This window comes from Diadema antillarum, unplaced genomic scaffold (assembly GCF_040938485.1).
Source record: "Diadema antillarum isolate AM-2024a unplaced genomic scaffold, OU_Dant_1.0 seq00001333_RagTag, whole genome shotgun sequence".
Classification (NCBI taxonomy): domain Eukaryota; kingdom Metazoa; phylum Echinodermata; class Echinoidea; order Diadematoida; family Diadematidae; genus Diadema; species Diadema antillarum.
In genome coordinates, this window is record NW_027272103.1 from 231,532 (window position 1) to 249,452 (window position 17,921).

General features: G+C 39.0%; 1 protein-coding gene across 2 annotated transcripts in view; it reads right to left on the reverse strand.

Annotated features, from left to right (window-relative positions):
• The window catches only part of LOC139708401 (uncharacterized), an 86,692-nt gene that overhangs the window by 19,808 nt on the left and 48,963 nt on the right, over window positions 1–17,921 (reverse strand). The window lies entirely within an intron of this gene.

Here is a 17,921-nt window from a genome sequence, read left to right on the forward strand (position 1 = left end):
CGATATCAAACAATGATTTAATAGCAATGACATTTAAGACAATATTAAATGTGTTTACAAAGCCAACACAAGAGAGGCATAAAAAGCTGTCCGTCCACACCTGTTCATCAGAACTGCTCTGAAGCAATAAAATTCAATGGCATTAATGAACAGATGGTATTTTACAGATAGATGGTCACTAACGAAGGTGTGATTGTATCAACACAATTAGCCACTTCTACTTGAACTAGTGTTCTGAATACACAATGCATAAGTTTTGTCTGGACTAGAAAATGAAAGTCTGAATGAATGAAACTGAAAAACAAATATAAATCTTGACTCATAAATATTAGGAAGCTTGAATAGTTTGAAGACCACATCAAACTTGAAATCTCCAATGATAGACAGCAGGGATAACACAACCATAAGATGAAAAAAGAACTGAAGTACACAAACAATAGGCATTGTAGCAATGATGGGAATGAGGATGACAATAATGATGAAGACGAGGATGATGGTAATGATGAGGATAAGGACGATGGTGAGGATGAAGATGACGTCGAGAATGACAATGAGTTTGAGGATATTGAGAATGATGACACGAATGAATATGAGAATTAAGATTAGGATGAAGATGAGGATAAAAAATGATGAGGAAGAGGATAAGGAAGAGTTTGAGGACAGTGATAAGGATGAGGATGGAGATGAAAATAAAGGATGAGGGTAAGGATGATGATGAAGATAAGGATAATGATGAAGATGAGGACTAGGGTAAGGATGAAGATGAGGATGAGGATAAGGATGAATTTGAGGACAGTGATAAGGATGAGGATGAAGATGAGAATAAGGATTAGGATAAGGATGATGATGAAGATGAGGATAAAAATTATGATGATGAGGATAAGGATGAGTTTCAGGACAGTGACAAGGATTAAGGATGAGGATGAAGATGAAAATGAGAATAGGGATGAGGATAAAGATGAGGATTAGGAGAAGGATGAAAATGAAGATAAAGATAATGATGATATGGATGAAGATGTGGGTAAAGATAATGATGAAGATGAGGATGAGGATAAAGATGATGATGAGTTTGAGGATGATGTGGAGGATGACCTTGATGAGGATGAGAAATAATGACAATCATAATGACGACTATGAGCACAACTTCACGCTAAAAAATGAAACGAAAAGATAGAAAGATGATGCAAACAGGCTCTTTAACAAAACTCTCAGAAGTTACTGCCATTACCTGATGTGTGATACATTCAATATCTAATTCATATACCATTAATGCGTTTTACTTTAACTTCCATGAGAATCTTTCACTGGTACCTGCATTCTAAAGGTCACACCTGCACCCTCAAATCTATTAACTATCCCCGAGGATGCCTAATACATTAATGGACAGAAAAACCTCTTAACTTGCTCAAATCATAAAAGTGCACACACAGTTGAAACTGATGTCTACAAATCAAATTCCAAATTCCATGTTGGAGAGGACATTTGTGCCTTGTAGATGAAAGTCTGCCAGTAATCAAATCATTACAAACCCATCTCTACACAGCATAAACCTAATTCAATCAATACTCTATCATTTCCACTGCCATAGCTCGTAATTGTCCAGCTGTACCTCGTTCGTCTTTGACAGGAAATGTAGGTCTGTTCGGTTACATCATGATCAAATTGTAGGTTCCCCCCTCAGTCATATGCACTTTCAGATCAAGACATACACAAGGTGTACGTGCCTTTGTATCATACAAAATTACACACACCTCCCTGCACAATTCCACCAGAGTATCATATCCAAAGGCAACTCAAAATCATCACAGAGAGTTACTCTGATTATAAAATTATAACGCACTGGAGCAGACATACTTTTAGGGACGTAATTTGGAAGAGATGTAGCTACATACAGCAATGCCGACTTGTAAAGATTAAAAGAAAACAAAATTGTGATGCATTTCATCTTAAAAACATATTTTCTTATTTCAAAACCACGGTAATAGCTAGCAGCTCTTTACAATCTCTCTAACAAATAGAATTAGTTTGAGCAACTAAACAGATTCCACACATTGCTTAACGTGATAACAAAATTAAATATGCATGCGTACAACACAAAACAGAAAGATGGTTTCCATAGGGATGACAGTCAGAATGTTATATGCAAGTCATTTCTGAAAATTCCCCTCCCCCTTCCACTGATGGATATTTTCTTTGCCTGTCAAACATTCCATCTCAAAGGCATGAGTTGCGCGAATGGTATTGACGACTGCATGACCGCATGATATAATTTCTCCGATTCAAGAGCAACAATGCCATGCCGATTTGACCCTGAAAGGCATCAGTCGTACACGTAAATGTCAACAGAGCTCTCCAAGTGTGAGGGATGATGTGCACGCCACGTCAGTAGCCGTTGGCCACTGCTGCCCCACCGCTGTGGCTACCGATAGTGAAAGCAGAGGGAGGTCTGGTCACATGACTGCATGCATCGACAAGGAGCAACAACAAAAAGGCATCCATATACCCTTGACTTGTACGCCTCTACAAGGACTCTGAAGAAAATACAAAATCAGCGTTTTAATGTGATGGTATGATTAACCACAGGTTTAAATTCAATTCTGCTGCAATGGTGAGAATTTGGTGGAGTACCAGAAAGGCAGTATTGCAGCTAAAAGTCCACGGAAAGATTTAAGCCCTTCTTGCTTTCAATGATGATGCACTGCATGCGTCTGAAGGCTCATCAATATTTGCCACAAAAAAAGAAAAAATATATACAAGTACATACATAGATATATCTTTATCTATGTGCAATGCTAAAAGACATTTTACACCTATATTCATGAGCATCAGAAAACCTTTGGGAACTTTATTTTCAATTCTGACCTATCTAACATGCAAGATGCTCTTGACTTTTGAAAAGAATTCATCACAAAACTAAATGGGTTTGCATTCTGACAGCTGCTATACAATTCCAAGTCCTTCACATGAGACGTCTGTGTATAATGCAACATGGTATCCATCAAAATGGATATTTTGGAATTACACAGACGGATTCTTGAGAAATGAATCCCATGTACAGTATCTGAGGATGATGGCCCCAACCTTTTTTGATTCCTCCTCATCTCAAAGAGTGCATCTCATCTAACACACTGCATCCTCCAATCTCCTCTGACTCTACATTCTCTCATACTCCATGGTATACCCTCCCCCCCCCCCCCTTAACACAAAAACATATTTTCTTTTTACCTTTCTTTTTTTTGGGGGGGGGATAAATTTTGGTGCTTCATAATTCATTGTCCCATGCAATTGACTTCTCTATATCAAGGTCAAACTGTTCATATTTTTTTTAAATTTCTTACTCCACCTTTCTCTATCTCTACATTAATATGACTAAAATTCATCTTTCTTCAATAATCTGTCCCTCCCCCCCCCCCCCCCCTTCTGTAAATTTCTTTGTACTCTTTTTACTTTCCTCCTGGTTCTTGTATTGTCATTTTCACATGGAAACATAGAGACACTGAAATCATAAACATAATGCTACAAACACCCACACACCTACATTGTACTGCATGAGCAGGCACATACAAAAACACACAGTATGTTTGTTTCTTTATTTGTTTGTTTGTTTGTTTGTTTGTTTTTCTCTTTCTAACTCTTATAAACATTCTCTATGTATTTCTTTCTCTTTCTATCCTTTCCTCTTTTTTTTTTTGCTATCTACCTCTCATACATAGACACTTCCCCCCCCCCCTCTCTGTCTCATACACACACACACACATTTATGTACACACACACATACACACAGACATGCTGTGTTCTACATCTCTTCTCCGCCTCTCCTCCTCCTCCTCCTCCTCCTCCTCCTCCTCCTCCTCCTCTTCCTCCTCCTCCTCCTCCTCCTCCTCCTCCTCCTCCTCCTCCTCCTCCTCCTCCTCCTCCTCCTCCTCCTCCTTTTCCTTTCAACCGAAGCTGGCATCCTCTCTAAACCAGATAACCCTTGTCTGTCACTCCTGGATGTGGGTTCCCCCTTTCTCCTTTATCCACCCAAGCTGACAGGGTATGTAGAAAAACCTGTGTGGGGGGAGGGTCATGGGTCTCCCTTTTTGGGTAGGTGGCACATGGGGGATGATGCAGTGCGACAAATTATAGCAATCCTGTCACCCTGGTGGCCAAATCCCCTCACAAGAACCTCACTCCATCTGACCTTGGAATCTCATCTTTTCTCTGTTCTTTATACCTACTGACTCAAGGAAGCCACAAAAATATCATATCAAACATGGGTCTGTCATGATGGGGCCATCTAAACAGTCCTACACACAACCTGCCTAAGACGCCATTCTTTACAGGGTTTGGGCAGACTTGTTTCGATACAAATGAAAAATCCTACATTTTCAGAATAGGGAATCCAGATTACCTAAATTGAAATGAAACCAATGCAAAGTCTGACTTAATACCAAACACAGTTACAGCAGGTACATTTATATCATTGTGTGCCAAGAAGAATGGCGCGAAGGCATGCGATTCAAGGAAGGATTTTGATATAAACACAAACATTCCAAACTTTTTCGAGTCGTCTGTTCTAAAAATATATTCAAGATAAAAAAAAGACACCAAACATATCTGTTTAAGATATTTCCAGAACTGCTGTCTGAAATTCAGCGACACAGCTCATCCCTAACAACTGAATGCATGGAGAGGAAGCAGGCGAGATTGCACTCTGCCACTGGGAAGGGTAAACAGTTCACAAGCTATTTTTGTTCCATGAATATTGAGATCTATCCTTCTGCTGCACAGCCATAGACACAGCATGGCCCAAATGTTCAGGGGGTCCAGTCAAAGGCATTACAAGTCTATGATCATTGCTGTCATTTTCTTGTTTTCGCTGGAGACATTGACGACGCAATAGCTTATGAGCCCCAGGTTAATATTCACAGCCGTATCTTTTATTCAGCGGCAAATGTTTATTTTCCATTAGTCACGAAGCTTTTCAGCTCACACATGCTTTATACTCCATGGAGCAACTACTTGATGGCACTCACGGGAAATTTTGTGTTTGGCATGTGAGACCCAGAATCATTGACTTCTATTTTCATTCATTCATCTGAAACAGAAAACACAGAGTAAAGTACTGTGATGCGCCATATATTTCGAATAGCAAGTCTAATTTTTTTTACGAATCAGGACTTCCCAACAATTTTGCGGGTGGTTGAATTCCTGATCATGAAGTTTAGTAGTGAATGATGAAATGTATGCATGCCCAATGCATTTAGGCCAGGATCAGAGTTAATATTTTCATGTGTTGTTGAACAGTTTTGGTTGAGACCTAATTTCAGGTTTCTAACATTTTTTTTTGTGAGATAATGAGAAACCTCTTATGAAATATGAAAGAGCATGTAATTCTATGAGGAATTCAATGTTTTTTTGATAAATCTTGGTTTTGAAATGGCTGAAATATCAAAAAAAAGAGTGATTCTGATAAAGTGTGGGACCCACACTTTATTACTATCGCTTTGTTTTACTTTGTTTTTGGATGTTTCAGTCATTCCAAACCCAATTTTCATCAAATAAACTGTGAATTCCTTTTAAAATGGTATGCTCTGTACTATATCATAAGTGTTTTCTTGGTATCTTGCAAAAAAGTTAAAAGCCCAATTCTCATCTCCAATACTGTACAATCCCTTTAAATTCAAAACCTAGCATCTGACATCCAAAGTTGGCAAAAATGAAAACCTTGCAAAATACAGGTCCTATATATAGGCCTACATTATTGCCCTAACAAGGAGATTTAAAATCTTATTTGGTTACACAAACTTTTGCCAAATGTTATTTCTTTGTTCTCATGTATATATTCTTATTGTATTACACCCAGTACAAATTTGTTTTAAATGCCCCAGTAAGTTGTATAATGGCAGTGATCACAGAAATTTAAGAATGACAGAGTATGAGAGACACCGACTGTGTACCTACTGACAGCTTTACAATAACCAGTTTTTCAAATCATTTCACAATATATTACAAATTGTATATCATGCACTCAGAAGTACACATGGAAATATCCACATGCTGCATTCAATCACTTACCCTGATTGTTTTCCAGTCACGAACTTTATCATCAAGATATATATTTCAAAATGCCTATATTTACGATTGACTAGATGTCTCAAAAAGAGATTGGCCATAAATCAAGGGGGCAATTTTCATCAAATTTGTATGTGCACACAAGACAGCAGTTGTAATGTCCTTATTACACACGGGGTGATCAGGGAGGGGGGAAGTGTTCAAAGATGTAAACATGCAATAATCAGTGTGTGCTGGCAGGGACTAAAGTGTTTCATATCTTTGCTTGATGGAATACATAATGACCACCTACTTGTCACAAGCTCTAAATTGCGCCAACCTGTAAATGTTTGCTTCGATCTCCCTGTTTATGCCCTATTTGTCACTCGAGCGAGCGCTCGCAATGAACATCTCATAACTCTTGCAGATTTGAAAATTGGATTGCTCCAGCGTTTGCTCAACAGAAGCGAAAAAAAAACGAGGCGAAACAGATATGAATTACAAACAAATTACAAACACGTTAGGCAAAGCAAACACAACGTTAACATACATTCCATGAACAGTCCTATCCAACAAATGACATTTCCAGATGTAGCACTGCCGCATCGAGGGGGCACTTTTTAAAAAAAAAAAAAAAATCACTTGACTACAATGGAAGCCGCTAATGTATCACGTTGTCATTTTTCCATTACGGTTGGAAAAGAGGCAGATGCGGAAAGTAGTTTGTGTGTCTGGCTAGGTAAACAAAAAATGTGCGCACTCAAAAGCTCCGCAATTTCCCGGGAAGAGAAAGAAACCACTTCAGAGGAGGATGTCAGGCCATCCGAGGCACAGTACAGAAAAAAAAAAAAAAACATATCTAGACAAAAGCTAAGTCGAGAGTTTTCTGCTTTCTTTTAAAGGCCATAGTCCTCATCCACAAGGCATGGGAATATATATTCGTCAGAGCTGATTTCAATCTCCTCTCCTTTACATACAGAGACAGCAACTGACTCAGAATATTGTGTACCACAGTTTACATTAAGCCATCTCTTTAAACTGGCTGAGAAAAATTTTTAAAAAAAAGATAATCCGTAATTTTTCATATCGGACACTTTATTGGTCACAAGGTTTTCTGACCAATGTACACATGAAAGTGGACACAAAATATTTGAGAGTGAAATAAAACTGTTATTTAATTTCACCATGAATCAATTATAAATTCATGTCTCAAACACAAGAATAATTGTTCATATTTGTCAGACAGACACAGTTCCCTGATATACTTTGATAAGAAGCTGGATAGAATATTTCAAGAGAGCTTGACTTAATTAAGAAAATAACTGTAAAACATCATGGCTGGCCTCATAAATATTTTGTCTCATCGAGTCGGAAGCAAAGTGGTTATCGTGACCTGAACATCTGCGAAGACAAAGTATTTGGCTGAATCACTTCACGTACATAAATTTCAGGATACTAGGTTATGGGGGTGATTGTGGCAGCATGTACTGCACCAATTTATGCATTGCTAGATGCTACAAACGAATTTGCCTATGGCAACTAAAACTCACTGTCAAGCAAATAATACACATGGAAACTTGCCTATTCAAAGAACAGTTATTGTGCCTTTGCCTGAATGTGAATATGTTTTGTTGTGCCCCGCATTGTAGTTGGACCAAGTACTACAGACTCTACATGTACAAATTGTAGCCTAAATGAACCTTGGACTTCATTTTGCGACAATCACAAGACATGATGGATTACCGAAAGGTACATCTTCATCTTCACATAAAACACACAGATTTTTTTTTTCTACGTCTTACTTTCTGAAGATTGGCAGTTAAATTTACAATGGTATTTTGTAATTTTGGAAAATAGGAAATGTCTTTCTTCAAAGTTGTTACATTAAAGCACGGTTTAACGTATACATGTCCTTGGAACATTTTTGTTACCTGATTGAGTACACAACAAAAAAGGCAAAGAAAACACGAAGCTCTGTCTTTCAGCAAGAGTTAAAGTTTTCTGCATAGCATTACAATTACAAGAAAACACCAAGAATAGAAGAAATTTGGCTGTTTCATCGGGCCCTTGTCAAAAAATGATTTTCCTTCTCACCCAATCACGCAGGCTGACATCGAAAAGGCAGTTGTCATTTAATATTTCAATTGCCCAACGGAGTTCTGCCGGCGCCAGGCACGCAGGTACTTAGGACTTCAAAGCACCCGCCTGTGTGTTGCTTCCTCCCTTGCCATTGTTAGAATCTCAAGGGTTAAGCTCTTGGCGGTGCCCTGTCACAATGATCATAACAAGGTCTTTATCATCATGTAGTCGGGTGTGACAAGCATGCACCGACTTATTGAGATGGAAAATGCAGCCCACCTCTGCCAAGCTCATACGATGTCTTTCACAGAAACGAGGGAGTTAATAATGTATGGTCGGCACGTCATTGCACGAAGACAATGTAAACCATAACTAGGCCTCCCTTCATCCTTCAACCCACCCCACCACATTTTGCCTTTAATATCTCTCCTGTCATCTATTACAAAGATCATCAAATGGTCCTCATACAACAATAGGGCTATATTGACACTATAAGTAAAAAAAAAAAAAAAAAAAAAATCACATTGTGGTGCAACTTGCTAAGCATTCATGCCAAAAACCACCAGAGGTACTCACCAGAGATATTGCCTACCACAGTGTGACTATTCAAACCATAAGTGTGAAGTTTCTTATAAAAAGTTGTGATGAGAACCTTGACCAGAAAAAGAAGAAAAAAAATGCACACTTTTGCCATGTGACTTCAGTTCATAGCTACATAAATGTCACATGCACAATGTGCAGCTGGCTTACCGAGCTATCGTAAAGTCAGATGCATTACACTGGATTGCAAATGTCCATTACCATGGCTAAAACTTGTAATTTTCTTGTGCATAAAAAGCTTTTACTGCAGTGCGTATAAATAAGTCAAACATCACCATTTGTAACGTCATATAAAGATGTCACGGTAAGCGTGGTCCTATATGTAAACTAGAGCTGAACTGTGCTTCTGTCAATATATTTTTTCCTGATGCCTCCACACAATTCATGGCAGAAAAAAAATAGTATGGGGGGGGGGGGGCTTTACATATAGGTAAATGTGCATCAAATGTTGTTTAATATGCACCAATTATTTTAAGAAATACTGAGTGTGACTCTCAGAACAACAGAGCTCCATGAATCATATAACCCAGATAGTATACAAATATACTTTGCCTTGAGAGTTTCTTGTTAAAACTATGGGCAGAGGTGACTCCAAAAGAACTATTCACTGAGGGGCGCAGCCCCGAAGTGTTTGTAGCTGTGTTGCTTGTTTTGTTTTGTTTTTTTTTTTTGGGGGGGGGGGTTTGAGGCACCGAGGCCAAGAGTTTAAACAAGAAACTTGAAATTAGCAAGAGTATATTTGTTTAAAATTTTGGATCAAAAATTCAAACAAAGAAAGGAAAATGGGGGAAATGCAAAGCGAGAGATAGTGGATGCGATCTTGTGAAGGGGTCCTACATGTACGTTGGCGACCATAAGAAACATGCAGCATACATTGTACGTAATAGTAACCAGTGCCTGATGTCAGAACTGCTCTGTGATGTTTGTTAAAAATGTTACATTTGACAAGCGCGATGTGCGGTGCGAAGCAATGCACAATGTTAGAATTGTTTTTATGACGTCACAACAGTCTTGTTAGAAATTGATACATTTCACAGAGTGGCGGTAAAAGCAGTGCGCAATGTCAAAATTGCTTTGTGATGTCACAATTGTTTGTTTAAAAATGTTACATTTCACAGAGTGACGGATACAAAGCTGCACACAATTTCAGAATTGCTTTGTGACATCATTTTGCAAACTATTTATGCAAAAATGTCGTCATAGAAGTGACATCATTTTGCAAATAGTACTTTATGGAGTGTCACCTTTCTGACACAGCTGAAAATACCTATAATCACGTGAAGCTCTTTCAACCAATCACCAGAGGATAAATTTTTGATCCAAAATATAATAGAAGTTATAGCTAGGTTGAGTATTTCCAAATGAAAGCAAAAAATAAGAATTGTTTAACAAATAACAATTGTGTACACATCTGGCTGAAAGGGCCACCCGGTCCATTCATACAGCGATTTGGATCACAACTTTTTTCTTTCTTTCTTTTTTTCTTTTTTTTTTTTTTGCCATGGATGTACATGTGAAGAAGAGCAAAAAAAAAAGGGGGGGAATGTGCAATTTGAATTGAGATTCGACTCACGTTTTTTTCCATGGGCCTATATCAATTCTGAGAGTTTTAACCCAGCAGCTCTCTGAACCCTGCCCTCCTGCCCTAGTTTGACTGATGAATACCTTCAGGGCAGTTTGTCATTCATTACATTTGAAAGGCAGATGGGTATAGATCAATTGTGTGCTTTGGGTACCGATTGGCACTGAAAAGCCCATACAATTGTACATATCCCAAGTTCCTGGCACAGAAAGGGCTACTAGACTTTAGTTTAAATCCTCTACAATATTGTGCTATCGAGTAGCTACCATACATGTGTCAGTCAATAGTAAATTGCAAGACCTACGATTTATCATTTATGTATAAATCTCTGCCCTCCTATACACTGATAATCACTGTTGTACTCAGGTAGAGAATATTTTGTTTGTGAAAGGGTCTTTCTTGCCAGTTTTACTGTGTATGATCATAAACTTGGACAGATCAATCATACACACAACATCGATCCATAGCATTTCCGTTTCACTGTACTATCAGAGTATACGGTTACACAGAGATGAGTTCTCAAATGTCGTCTGCAAAAAAAGTACAGGCAGGCCTAAACATTCAGCATGCAAATTTATATTTAAAAAAAAAAACAAAAAAAACTACCTTCAATAGTGTCACAGTAAAATGTGTTCTCCTTCCTTTATACCACAAAAGAAAAGCTGCATTTAGATACACTTGCTACTACAACAACTTGTATACAAAAAGATAACAGCTAGCTCACCATACTATTGCTGAAAAGTACATGAGTGTATGTGTCTGGGCATGCATGCATGCAATGTACAGGGCAAGGTATGTGCTGTACAATGTATGTGAAGTACAATGTATACTGTGCATGTCACGATAGCACCAGGGTAAGCAGGTTTCATTTTTTTCCTACAAGCTCATCACACATGCATGAAATAACACAGTTGTGCACACAGAACTGTAATCAGACCACGCATAGAGAAACCCCTTCCAATCTCCCCCCCCCCCCAACCCCTTTACAATGCAGGAGACCCCAGCCAAAGTATTGGTTGCCCCCGGCAACAATTCTCCCTTTGCAGATAACGACAGACTCTCTGTATCGTACTGGAGCTGGGATTGCATCAGCAAGCTTGAACCATACAACAGTGCTGGCCCTTCATATTGGTTCAGCGATGCAATACTTTAAAGTAAAATCGTAGTTTCCATACGCCTGTAGAAACTGTCAACTTCAGCTCTAAGGACACAAGTATGCATTATTGTAGCAATGTTTGGGTAATGACAAAAAATAAATGCCAAATATTTATAGCCAAAGAGGTATGGCAAACATTTGTATGTATTGCAATCTCAGAGTACATGTGATTGTGATTGCTACATAATGTTTCATAATCAATTACAAATCAGACCATAGTAGCATCGATCACTCTTCAGCGCAAGAGTGAATCGCATGCAGCTTTCTTGGAAATACATATACCACCACGGAGACACGACTGATCATCACACACCATTCTACGTACCCACTCCTGAACGGAAGGGTGCTAGATCATTCATTGACAGATGAAAGTTGTGTCCTATGATTAAAAGCACAATTGTACGTGTATCTTACATTTTTATCTCAAAAATACTCCATAACAACTCATTATCCTTTATCACCAGCAAATCATGTCAACCCAACACATTTCTTGGTAGACCCTTTCTTGATTGCAAGCTAATTCCAAATGATGAAAGATTAATTTTGAGCCTTTCTCAAAACTGTGGTTTACCTTTAAAACCTTTAAACAGGCTTATGCTCACCCACCAATTCTGCTAATCTACTTCAAATCCCATGATTGCCACTGTCCATGACCTCCTGTTGGAAGAAACCTCTAGCTGAAGCTATGACCTTTTTTTTTTCTACTTTATTTAGTACCATCACTTACAGCATTCTTGAACACACAGTACACACAGCTTGCCATCCAGAACAAGTTCTACATCTCATTGAAATCCCACCTGTCACACCTTTTTTAAGTAGTATTTGTTTTTTAAAGCATGACTTCATTGGTGTTGGCTAGTGGAGCAAAGTTCACACCTTTTCTTGGTTCATCAGTGATCTAACTGACTGGACAATAGGGGATGATTTGCCCCAGCAATCAGTGCATGAAAAGATACCAGAAATGACAAAACCAAAAAAAAAAAAAAAATCATACTACGAGCGAGGAGGCGTATTGATACTCTGCATGTCACAGCTGCATAGATTTTTGGACCGATCAGTGGAACACATAGTATGTTCACTCAAGCGTAGCATTACCAGTGTTGATGTTGACTGTCAAAATACGAGTGAAGTCAAATCATTATGAATAAGCTTCACGTACACGAGGCTCATATTGAGAAAAATATGGAGGTTATCCGTTCATTCTAAAAATGTAACATGTCAGCATGAAAAAGGTGTTATTTGCCTAAACCACATACATATAAATTGAATACACTTATGATTTAATGGCCTTACAACTGTCTTTAAGCTGGTAGTACATATCGAAAACATTTCAAAGTTTAAGAGAGTCCTGCTTCTCCATGACAGTGCTAAAAACTATTAGACTAAATTCTTGCAATTCTGAAATGATTTGCAGTGATATCATAATTTCACCGGTTCGGTTTCATTTTGCGTTCACTTCCGTTGTGTCATTTTGTGCAGTTTGGACCTGCGTATAGAAAACCGGCTGCTGTCTCATTAATTCTTTTAAGATTATTTCCTTCTTGACAGGTAAGAATTAATAGATCGTTATGGATGTTCATCTGATTTGTTTACCCTTATTTTTACAATATTTACGATTAAAATGTTGTAATCAAACATTGGAGTAATGTAGTCTACATTAACGAAAAGGAAACATGCGGAAGGGGATTTCTCTCTGAGGCCGCTGCTCGACAAGGCGGTGTAAATGCACAAAAATTCAAGTCCAAGGCCGGCCCGCCACTTTAAACGGGGTCTGAGACCACTTTGAGACAAGAAAAAGCCTTCAAAAAATCTAACATACTAATTCTCTCACATCTCCCCAGAGACCATGCTAGTCTCCAGGAGACGTCACAGAGACAGCTCTGCAACCAGCGAGACTCGAGTTGTCACCACGGGGGCATTCCATGAAGCATTTTGTCCAATAAATTTGTCGGACAAATTTGTGCTCAGCCAATCAGATGCAAGGATTTCAGTAGCTTATAACAGTTTGTCATTAAAAATATGACAAAATGCTACATGAAATGCTCTTCCCCCCCCCCCCCCAGGTTGCCACCTCATCACCAAGCAAATAAGATACCCACTTAAAAAAAAAAAATATGTGTTTGAATAATCAAGAAATGAATTTTACCATTCAGAGCACCAATCATCAGCAGGTGCACAAGAACAGTCCACTGTCGCTACCAATGACAAGCAGATTTCCTACAATGACAACTGCTGGCAGTATCAGACAGAGGGTCAACATGCCTTTAGAAGATTCCAACACACTGTGGGACAGAATGTTGTTCACCTCAGACATTCCTGCGATTGACGGCCAAGAGGGTATCTCCTTCTTCCACACATCTCAATTATCAAATTTGACCAATGCCCATTGCCTTCACGCATGCCATCACATTACCAGCAGCCCCTCACCACCATCACACGGCACAAAAGCTGCAGTACTCGTTGGTTCTGGAGTGAAAGTTTGATTCACTAATCCAGCAAAAGATGCAGAGTGCTTGATTTTCAGCACGAATAATGGTGCTTTTCCTCAGCACTTCCATCAAAATAAAATGGATCTAGGGTGACAAGATGGGGCAGACGTCAACAGGGAACGAGGGGTGGGGAGAGAATTCTGAATGAATCCCTCTTTTGGGCTCGGCTTAAATCAATTATCGTACGATTTTCATCTCTCCTCACCCGCGGTAATGTGTAGCTAACAAGCAAGCATCAATATTCATCGCACGCTCATGCATAATTAGCACCAAACGCACTATCACGTTCTGCGTATTGGCTGTCCCCTCGTGAGAGGCAGACGAAAGAATGGAGCGAGGGCGCTATGGAGCGAGGGCGCCAGAGTCTTGGAGACAGACATAGGGGAAGTCGTGATCTGATGACAACGCTGGAGAGAGAGAGAGAGCGGACAACAGAGCAACCACGCCTCCTGCCCATTGGTTTCGTTTGCTTACATCCGCGCAAAGTAGCACGCTGGATTGTATTACATGAGCCTCGCCTCTCTCCTTCTCTCTCTCTCATTTACTCTTCCTCTTTCCTCTTGCGTTATATTTTTCCCCACTCCTCCCATTTTCCTCCTCTGATGGCACCGCGTTTCCATGGTAACCACTGTGCTTATGGGTCTCACTTACTCGAGATCTAAATTTTGACTTATCGATCGCAAGTGTCTCCTTGCATAGAATCTTCGTCACAGGACTGCATAACTTTTAAACTGGGTATGGCAAACAACAGCATTCAATATCAACAATGAGATGGAATTAAAAACGAGGGGCCAATAAAGTGGGACATTCATTGCTGTAATATTCCAGATGTTTTAACTCGAATATTACTTCTGGCATATGTGATGTTATGCTGGTCAACATCAAATTAGTAGTCAGGGAGTTTAATTTATACCAACTTCAACTTGTCCTTTACATTATTAAGTGTTCACAAATCTATGAAATCACTTTGACAATGGACTTGTGCATCCCTTGGCATTTCTAAATTGAGTCGGCCTCTGCCTTCAAAAATATGATGACTGCTAATGCCCACTGAGGGATATACATTGTACAGGTAAGTATTATATTAAGTGCCAAGTAACGTACATGTATGACACCATAAATCACACAAATATTTTACCATTTTTCGTTTAATAACTGAGGCTGTACTTCTAAATTTTGTTGAATATAACACAAAGTTCTGAAAGAATGCATTCAGTCTCAATGAATTAAGAAAGTGCATTCAAGCGAGGATTGCAAAGTTTAACAATTTAGACTCAATCTAACATTGTAAATTTATGTCAACTTCGTGATCATGAAATTCGTTGAACTACTCAAAAGCCAGAATTAGTGAATGATACATGCATGTACATTTTAAATATGTATATTTACCAGTACATATAAAGACATGGATGATATATTCATGGACAAATAGATGGATAAATAATTGATAAATACATTGTAACAATTTCTATTGGCTCTATTTCACACACTCTCAATCTATCTCTCTCCCTCATTCTAACTCTGACCTCCACTTTCCCCTGCTCTTCCAGACTTCCAATAGAAATCAGACAGACTGCCTGTCTTCTCACATCTCCTCCACTACATCCTACCAGCCACACCATCTCTCTCCAACACCATCACACCTTTGCTGGACTAGCGCTTGATCAAATTAATGCCAGGATACACGGCCGCTCAAATTATTCTCCGTAATGAAAGAGAGATTCCTCCCGATGTATGGCTGCAGATGGAGAAATACACCCTGAAAGGGAGAGAAATAAAATGTCAAGCTCGTCGTAAACATCTGCGGGTTTAGCGGCAGACACTCGGCAAACGTAATAATGCGCTGCGATGCAAAGATTAATGCAGCGTACATCTCTTAGCGATGAGAGCTAGGTCGGCTCTTATTTCATGCATGAACATCAGCACATAATTAAGCACTTATGCAGGAAGCACACGGGAAAGCCGATTATAGGCCTTGATTTCCTTGCCAGGCGCGAAATTCATTTTCACATCAAGTTATGCGACAGACAAATTTACCAAGAGAATAGAATACAAGAGGGGGGAAAAGGGAGATGGAGTCAACTCAAAATATCTTTTGACACAATGCAATAACAGGCTCGTCTGGAAATGGCGCTCTCCAACCAGTCTCGCTCTCGCTAAAAACTGGTATCCACAACTCCCTGTGAGGTCAAGGAGAACATGCTTGACAAACCACCACTAAAGCCATGATATTGCTGAGATCCACTGTTACACAACATCAGACAAGAGAAGACCGAACATGTGGATATCACGTGCAAGGCACTATTAAAATCACTTTGACGTCAATGTTTTGATCATCTACATGAGTATTTCCTTTTATAGATATCTTTCAATATGTCATAAAAACAACATCTTCAGCCTAATACCAGACTGTTAGAGAGAAAAAAAATGTGACCCGCTACAACAAAATGATCCTAAAGTCGGGCAAGGTTGATTATCTGAAAATTGCATGACATAATTCTCTAATCTTTCTGCTTGAAATTGATATATAACACATCTTATAAAAATAATCGGCTGCGGAGATATCGATGTTTAAAAGAGAGCATGTCGAGGCGTCTGGGAAATCACTGTTTCGAGAAACGCGCCCTAAAAGTTTTCCTTTCGACGCAATCGCGATCAAGGGACACGCAAGTCAGTTTTCAGCTCCGGACAATAGAAAGTAAGCCCTAGCAACCCCCGAAACACAGCGTCGGCGGTCTCCTCACCGACCAATCAGTAACCAGGATGTGAGAAGTGGCTGAGCATAGAGCACCCCGCCTGCACGCAATAGTCGACTGGGCAGTGTGCGAGCTTCACGCTTCGGTTAGCAGCAAGCAGCAAACTGACCAATGAGATCACTATGGTCGTTGTTAGGGGCGGAGCTTATCTGTTGCGCTCAATCCAAATTTTCGAACCAGTTTCTGCTTCGTTGACACGCCAAAAAACATGGCTCAGAAAAACGCTATTTTTGGGTCTTTCCTTTCATCATTTTGCTTCAAAATTTCCACAGATGATAGAAGACATTTCAGACTCCAATAATATGTCAAAATCAGAAAATAGTAAGTTTTTACCAATTTCAATGCTCCGACTTCAAACTCGATTTTCACGGCTTCGACCGTGCGCGACTTTAGGACCTTTTTGTTGTAGCGGGTCACAAATACATCATCCCAACATTATACAGTGTACAACGAACTTGTCAGTATCATGACCCCCATAATGTTTAGCTAGAGAAGTGAAGTATTTCTATTAACCAATCTCCTAGTCACCTTTGAAATCACTCTTCCTCTGTTTTGTTTCATTCTATGTATGAACAATTACAATCATATTTCCTATTCTTGATAATTCAAAGATGTTATGGTATTGAACAGTTTGGAAAAATGCAACACACTTCGCCTTTTTTTTCACAAACTTCAAGCAAAACATGCAATAGGAACTATGGACATGACTTGAAATCTTTCACTTCATCTACAGAGTGTATGTCACACAAACTACTCATTTCCTTTCTTTCTTTAATCCCTTTTATCAAAGGATAATCTATTCTGGGGCTTATCCCTTTTAAATTTTTACTAAGAATTAACCCGTTGAGGACGAGTCCCGAGTATACTCGGACCAGCGTCTATGGGAAATGCGTGTTGTAGCAAATTCAGTCCGTCCTCAACGGGTTAATACATTTCCAACCATGCAGTAGTGGAAAAAAATCAGTACAACATCTGAAAAATGAGATTTAACTTTAAGAAAATAGTTTCAATTTACAGCAATGTAAACAAGATGGCATGGATTAGTACATATGTATATATATATATATATAAATGGGTTTCTCTTGTCTCTATCATGTGACTACTTTGTTCATTTCTATTTCATTTATTCATATAATAAGTCCTCCTACAACTGATCAAAAAGACCATAAGGAATGATGTGCTAGGCCATCATGTCCTTGGGCCATTCTTACTATTAAAGTTGT